Source organism: Porites lutea, chromosome 5 (genome assembly GCF_958299795.1).
Source record: "Porites lutea chromosome 5, jaPorLute2.1, whole genome shotgun sequence".
Taxonomy (NCBI): domain Eukaryota; kingdom Metazoa; phylum Cnidaria; class Anthozoa; order Scleractinia; family Poritidae; genus Porites; species Porites lutea.
Window position 1 is genome coordinate 30,495,526 of NC_133205.1, and position 8,516 is coordinate 30,504,041.

The following is an 8,516-nucleotide window of genomic DNA, read 5'->3' on the forward strand; positions in this document are numbered from 1 at the left end:
TCGCACTTTTCTCCCCCTCCTCTTCCCTTTTGTTTTGTGCCTCCCACGCAAGCAATAATTTATAGAGGAGTTCCACTGAGCGTAAAGTTTTTGTATGGGATAAGTTTCGTACGAAATAGAGAAACAGAATATGGCTCCTATTTCAGTCTTGTCTAGTACCAACGATCTGCAATTAACATCTCCGTACGTACGGCATCACCATTCGTTGCTTTCAGTGATGCCGTCTGTGATATGACTAAAAATTTTAAAAAAAAAAAACGGTAATATGAACTTAGTGGAACTTAATCAGGGTTAGATTGCTTTTTTGGCAATCGAACCCAATCGTATTAAACAAAACATGCCAAGCGAACTAATGGGAAGGAAAGTTCGCTTACCGAACGAGTCAGAATTAATAAAGATACTAAAAAAAGGGGGTTCAATTTTTATAACAGAAAACGAAAACCAAGGCAAAAAGTAAGATGTCGAAAAAGTAACCATGTGCGTTTGCGCATTCGATCATGTATTACTGTGTTAATTTCAGCGATATTAAGCAATAAATATGGTTATGGTTTTGTAGGGTATGAAATTTCGTTGTTGAAGAGCAAGGCACTTCCATACATTTTCATTAATTTATATTAATTTGTTATACTTCATGGCTTTAGGTAAATGCCGCAGGGCCTTTCGACAATAGATATGAAAACCTTTAATTTTTCTCTGAACTTAGCGTTCGAAAGCAGTGTGAAATATCAACTTGTGATTTGTTATACGGTTTTCGAAAGGAAGTTTTTACCAATATATATCGAAATATCGCATTGTTTGGGAAAGCTTTTTTTTATTAATTAAGGTAACCTTAATGTGACTGTTATCGTTTAGGATAAGTTGACGCACGTTTTACCGAATCTCTAATTTCATGAGTTTTGTCCATTTCCATCGTTAGAATTGTGCGAATTCAAATCAGTGTAGGCTCAACACTATTAAAGCAAGCCACTCCGATAGCACCCTGTGTCGGATCAACTGTGATCTTACTTACAAATCGAGTAGTGATAGAATGTATGAAGCAAAATGCTCCTGTTTTCGATGAAATTCGACTTCATTAACGTCGTCTTCAAATGATCTTTGATAAGCGAAAACTAAAGAGTTTTTGCAAGTTTACAGAGGCTTATCCGAGCGTTATTAGACTTAATGAATCACGACTCTTTTGTTTATTAATCAATTTGAAAAAGTATGAAAAATATGTGAAAAAATACGGCAGTTCTGTTCATTTTTTGAAATAATCATTGCCTTTTTTTCCTTTATTATCTTCCCTGACGAATTCTGTGGTAAAATTAAGCCTTGTCTGTATGAGCTAGAGATATAGAGACTCATTAAGCGTGTCTCGTTGTATACATGATTCGATCTTTAGTACTTTGGAAACAAAACAAAAAAACATTTACCAAATTTGGCCAAAACCAAATATGAAAAGATAACAAATTACAAGCATTACATTAAGACAATGTCGAATTTTGAATTGATCGCCCAATATTTAAAGATTGCGGAAACTGGATTGGGACATGAAAGAGGCAAAATTCTGTAGGACATAAAGGTAACCAGAAGCTTCATTTTCATCTATCACTTACATGTAGTTGTAAGTAAAGAGTAAGTATGTCGAGGAGATCGTTTACCTAAGCCAGTGGTACGACTTTTATGATTTTTTTAAACTTTTTTTTAGCCAAGCGCATGCTGCGTCCCTTTTAGAATTTCAGTGTTTCGTATCAGTGTTTCACTGTTAACGCGTTCTAAATTAAAAGTTGATATTCTAAAGTAGTATCTCTGGAAAAAAATTGAGTATTTCGGCGATTTTTTTGCCAAAAAGGCTACGAAATTTGGCAAAAAATAGTCTTTTTTTGTCATTTATTTGAAAGAATGAATTTCAACGCAATTTTCCTTTGATTGCTGAAATATTGCCAAGTACAACAATTAAGCGTTAGGTTAAGGAAAAGGAGAATCTGTTGAAATCTTGCAAGTAATGTCTTTGAATTTTCAATTTGGTAAAGAGATAGTTCAAAGTTAATATAATTGCCAACGTCTTATGTAGAAACTATGAAATATGTTTTATTTTTGGCCATTTAGAAAATAAATAAATAGGGTAAATTCTGCTGTTAAATGGGAATTATCTGCCAAAACGGCAAAAACCTTTGGGTTTTTTGGTATTCAAACGCCCCAAAGTACTTCTAATTTCAAAAAACCAAACACACTGTCAAAAAGAGAGTTTATTGAGGAAATTTTTGCAAAAGAAACATTTACCTCGCGACAAAGCTGATCAGTAGGAGCATGGAACTGGTCCTCTCGTAGACGTTGATAAATTGGTACATGGAAATGTCCAGATTGTTGCACAGTGATACTAGCACAAGCTGAATGATGCTATAAAGAGTGGTATAGTTTCCGATAATTTACCTTTTCGCATCAAGACATGGAAACAACTCATGCCGGCTTGAAAATCTTTCACACCACAATGGAGTGTTGTCATGGAAGTTTTCTCAACAACAGGTCAAATGAAATTTATATATTTTATTTAGACTTTAATACTCAAGAAATGTAGTACCGATTCGTTATTTTCTGTAGTAAAATGTTTTTGTTTTATACACTAAGACGCATCACATTATATATATATTTTTATAATACCATATATATTAAACAAATGCATATGGCATGGTCTGTCAGTGAGTTCAGTATAAATGTGGTCCTTCCAATTCATAAAATACAAAAACGTAGCAAAATTCATTGGCCCTATTTTGCGTAAGATGTCCACAACATTAAAGGCAAAATCAAATTTTTAGTCTTTTGAAGTGCATGAAGTTATGTACGATACCAGGCGGGAAATGAAAAGCGAAAACAGGTCTTGGTCCAGGTGTTTCTTCGAGAGGTTTGAACCTGCAATTAAATGAAATTAAATCATGTGCAAGGTTTTTGCAATGGAAGAACCTTTTATTTAATAACTACCCTGAGAAATTAATTGGGAATGTAATACTTGGGTAGAGTCTGTGACATTGCAAGGAGGCAAAAGCAGTCTTACTAAAGATCACAGTTCGCTACAATTTGGTTACTCGAGGCTTAATGTTCGGTGAATCATACAGAATCAGATCAATTGAGCAATGAAATAACAATTGATTCTCTTGTTAATATTTAATGATGTGGTTATAAGTGGCACGCGCTCTAGGACTGATGGGATAAAAGCAATGTCACGTGGTATTTCAGCGGGCAAACAAAAGGTAAAATTTGCCAATGCAAGAAATCGTGGTCGACTTTGTTTATTCTCTCTAAACGACGAAAAAGACGTTTTAATAGTTATGCAAATTGTACGGTTTGAGTTTCGACAAAATTGACGTCATTATTACTTGCTGTGAGGACATCTACAGTCGCTACTGCATCCAAAAAAGTAAAAATGATCACTTCCAGCCATAATTTTCCATGACCGTCTTTAATATAAAGAGTTGTTCATTTTCTGTTGTCAAAAATATACAAACTCGACTGCAATTTCTTGTATTGGAAAAATTTGTCACTTGTTTGCCCCCTGAGAAGCCGCGTAACATCGCTTTTGTCCCATCAAACCTTAAGCGTATGCAAAGATGGCAGGCATCGTGAATACGGTACTTTGACTCCCGCGACGTGAGGACCATGGATGATGTGGATGTACTGTTCGGTTCCAAAATCTTCCTTTAAAGTCGGGAGTAGGGTATGTTCGAATTTGGATTCGAGTCCGAGTTGGGCTTCGAGTTGGACTTCTAGTTAAGTTTCGAGTGGAAGTTCGAGTTAGACTTGGAGTTGTTATGGAAGGCCGGGAAGCGCTTGCTTCGATCGTCCTGAATATCGAATGAGCGCAATTTGTCTTGTAAGATTATTAAAAAAACTGCAGAATTATAATCAAAATAGGGCAAAAAATGACATGAATTCTGACAGAGGTCTGAACGATAAACAAACAACGCCTGATAGTTCTGTTTACCTCATAGATCATATAAAAAGGCTGGTTTACGCGCTACCATACTTGTAGCGAGCCACACAATTTTGGCCTTTCCTTTAGATAGAGAAACCGGTAAGTTGAATTGGCTGCTACCGGGACTATCGTGTCTTTACAGCCTCTTTAAGGTCATTTTGCTTGGGAAGAATTTGTTTTCCACACCTGATCTACTGTGGCCGTAGGTCATTTCTATTTAATTATTAGTTGTACAAATAAGACTATTTACTCGATGCAGGAGCCGATTATTTGGAGCCTTCATCTCCCATATAAGCCCTTGGAGTCAACCCTTTCCGACGAAAAATTATTCCTAGAAATAGCTTTCGCGGAATATTTTTCACGCCTTCTTAGTAATATCCAATCAGAGCAGAGCTATGATCATACTTCACACGCTGAGTCACAGAAGCGCGATTTGAATTGCTGCCAACAATGGCGGTAGCCAGCGTGGAAGAGTTATCTGATGATAGTTCTGATCTTCTATCGGGTTACTGAAAATACCCGCTTAAAGCCTAATAACAAAAAGAAAAAGGTGATACACTCATGCGACGTCTTCAAGTTTGCTTGTAATCTTGACAGTTGGCTGCATATCATAAGTTTTATCACGAACAACCCAGTCCCAGCCCTCGACAGCGGGTAAATAAATATTGAAAATCAAGCTCTTTAGTTACTTTACTTTACTGGTTAACTCAATTGTACAATGCTTTGGAGCTTTTTACTAATTCCACAAAGGACCACACTGCATTAACCCACAGTTAATTTTGAAGTAAAAAGTATGTTGTTCCAACTGTGTTACAGATCGAACACGCACTGCATCTTTCGCTTGCACGGCGGCTGTAATTGTGCGAGATCTGAGGTCGCGAATTATGAACGGAGTTTTATAAGGACTCTATAAGCCAAATTAATGTGTCTGTGGATGAAAACGGCTTTTAATAACATACAATCTCAACGGCAAATATTTCAAGAGGACATATCAAACAAAACAAACGAGATGTTCAACAGGAATGAAATCAAATTAAAAGCGAAATTTACTGTTGTGTACCTAACATACTGAGGGTTCATTCACACAATACAACAGCTGTCAATACAGAAGAATACTGAGCCTTGTATTTTTCTCTTGCTACTAAGAAACTAAGTAACATGTAAACAAGAAGAATAATAGGCAGTCATAAAATTAAAAAAGGAGCGAGCCGATGGGGCGAGCGACTTCAAAAGATTAAAATCCTTGAGAGAAAGAAAGGTTCTCAGAGGTTTCACGGCGGAAGTTAGATGTTTGGGCATGCCACGTCCTCCTGCATATTCCTTTTGCGGTTATTTGAGGTCTACAAGTTTTTGCTGCGGCCATGAAATCTTGTAGCATCTTGAGAAATAGTGTGATTGCCCAACAGTGTTTAATTTCTTCCTGAGTTGGATAATTCTGTACTCAAAGGGTTTTTGTAGCTTTCATCACAGTCTTGTGGCAACTAAATAATAACTTATATAGGACCATCAAAATGAATAAAAATTCGGACAACATAAACCGATACCTTTCTTCACTTCGACGTTTTGCTTCTTTAAACGAAATCCTTCAAAATCATGAGGAAAACATCTTGATTTTCTCTGTCCCAGGTTGCGGTAAGACAAGACACAGAAGACACGACAGTTTCTACTTACAAAGGGGCAAAATTGCCTCCGATTTGCCGGTTCCAAGACCAGCCGATACAGACCTTACCGTAAGCGCTCCAATTCCCTTTTAAAAAGTATGGCTCTCCAACAAAGAGTTTCACTTTTTAATTCTTTGAAAAGCTCCTTTTAAATAAGGACGATGGAATAGAACATTACGAGCAAAATTTAAACATCCGAACAGTGTTACAACAGTAAACAAGACCTCGTGCGTTGCAACAAAATATGGCAATATTTTTCAAGCCGGATTACATATTTTTTATTTTAACTCGAAACCAGCCTTCCTCGGTTGTAAGGGAAGGAACGGAGGCAGGAGCTACGGTGATGGAACAAGGAGTAAACATGTTGGCCAATTACCCTCTTTCGTCCCCATTTTTTTCTCACTACAGAAATATGCGGACGTCCTCGAAAACACATTAATTTCGCTGGAAAGCCTGTTCTAAAATAATTCTTTACGGGAATGGGTTGACTCAAGGGTACAGCACATATGGAGGCTCCAAGTAATCGGCTCCTGCTCGATGTCGGATTTTTGATGTTGTTTCATTCTTCTCTCTTTGCAAATTATTTTTTCTCTTAAGTCACCTATTCCTTCATTGACGCATAATGAAATGAGCGGGTGACTCGCTCAGAGATCACTCCGTTGATTTTTCATTTGTGGAGTGATACTGCTTTGAAGTTGTGTTCATGTCCACTCAATCCAAATTCCCTTTCCCTTTTTAGAATCATCTTGACGGGCGCTTGCCTCGAACAAAATGGCCCCTTAATAAGCGCAACATGATTGCCAGCGTTTTATAATAACGAACACTAAATAACAGTTATGTTTTTGTGATGATAGCCGATGGACACAAAGGTAAAGTAGTGGAGCCAGCAGGTTATATCTCAGTAAGTCGTTGATAGTATTTCTGGAATGTTATTCTTTTGCAAGGAAAAGACCAGGAGTAGTGAGAAAACAATGCCGCAAACAAATAACTCAAATTATTATTCATTCAAAATAGTTTTCCATTTCTGATTGGCTAAAAGGCTAAAAGGACACGCATTAAATTCATCATAAAGAGCTACTGTTGAAAGAAATTTGTCATATTGAACCGATGACGTCAAAAGTTTCGCCCAGGTTGCAGCTGGGGAGGAGGTTGAGTTGTTTTGATAGTGAGAACAAAACTGCTGAACAGACGACGAAACATTTCACTAGTTTCACGGCTAAATATTGTCTAAAATCATAGCAAGAACAGCTAGAAGACACCTCGGCGGACGACATCTGCTATTAGGAGTATATTTGCAGACCTGAACAGACCTTTATCTCCTAAACATGCCGACAAAGATGCGCTATGATACGATATGAACTTAACATCGACCGAGGTAAGCACGTTTTAGCTTGTTTTTAAACTTGAAATTATTTTGAATGTATAATAAAACAATTATTGATTTTCGTAGGGTATGAAGAATTCTGTAGATCTCGGAGGGTGTTATCCACCTTGGTCTTCGGCCCCGGTCCCGTACTATGAACTGCAATGTTATGAAAATGCCATGAAAATGTCATTAAAAACCCAGGAAAGCATTTTGAATACAGATATTTCATGAATTTTCTATGAAAAGTTGATAATGGTTTTCATTGCTCATGAAATTGCCATGAAATATCTGGCACTAGGGTTCATGAGCCATGAAAAGTTGGTGTGTTATAGATTCCATGGGCCATGAAAATTACACTCAGAGATTTCAGGGGTCGTGAAAAATGAGAAATGATAATTTCGATTTCATGGATCATGAATATACCATTAAATATGTGCCATGTTGGGCCATGAAACAATATACATTGATTTCAGGGGCCATGAAAATTCCAAGAAATCAGTTCCCTGGATAGAATCACACGCCGAAATATATAAAAATACTGTATAACATTAAGTGACTGCAACATTAAACCTCAGAATCTTTGGCCATGTTGTACCATGAAGGACACTCTTTGCTTTTAATGCTTTACAACTGCTATTTTTTCACAAAGAATGACACATTGTCAGTTTCCACATATAACTAACAAAAATCTACAAAAGCAGTCATATATGAGCTTCACAGACCAACGAAGCCTCTTGATTACAGGCATTGACTAGAATTAAACTCTCTGGGCTCAATTAAACTGTCTTTGAAGTTACAATCTTAAAAATTGCCTTGATGGTGTCTAGTAAAAAACGATGATATTATGGTTCTACAGCCAATTATCAATGTTAGTAGCAACTTCAACATTATAACATCACACTTGAACATGAATACAATTGTTCCTAAATTTGACACCAGACTAAACCGTTGCATGATTATTGTTAAATGTACAGAGCGTTTATATTGATAAAAAAGTTATGTAAATGATTTAAGTCCTTCTCATTCTATCATGCCTGAGTTGTACTCAGATTTCATGTCTAAGCAATGGCGTGGTCTTGGTGTGTTCAACATGAACAACGTCCACAACACGTTTTTCGTCGCGACTTTGATTTATAATGCAGTCCAGCATTTTCTTTCACAACTTAAAAAAACAATGTTAAGTTTACCTCTTGCATTTGACACTTCAAATGCGTTGGCATTTGATCGACACTTCAAATGCGTTGGAATATTTGAATCAACGCTGAAAATAACCGCTCTTTCGACCCAAACGCCGAAGCACGTTCTCTATTAGCCGCCACGTTTGTTGTTCCCAGGCTTCCACGTGACTTTCGCACATGCGCGATTTGATTTACTTTGCCACGTGCGGCTTTTGAACCAATAGACAAGTGTGAAATGAACTTCCGTTGAATAGTTCAAATTCACGCGGACTTCACAAGCGAGAGAGTAGTTTCGTAAGATTGTCTTTCGATTATCCATGTTATTTTCGAGACAAAGTGATCAATTGCGAAGTTTGTGTTCA

The 8,516-nt window shown here is 37.0% G+C and overlaps 1 long non-coding RNA gene across 1 annotated transcript in view; it reads left to right on the forward strand.

Moving 5' to 3' along the window:
- Nucleotides 1-1,516: 1,516 nt before the first annotated feature.
- The window catches only part of LOC140936238 (uncharacterized), a 23,794-nt gene continuing 16,794 nt past the window's right edge, over nt 1,517-8,516 (forward strand). The window contains exon 1 of the long non-coding RNA XR_012165365.1: nt 1,517-1,561. This is a non-coding gene — a long non-coding RNA (uncharacterized lncRNA). The remainder of the gene's footprint in view (nt 1,562-8,516) is intronic.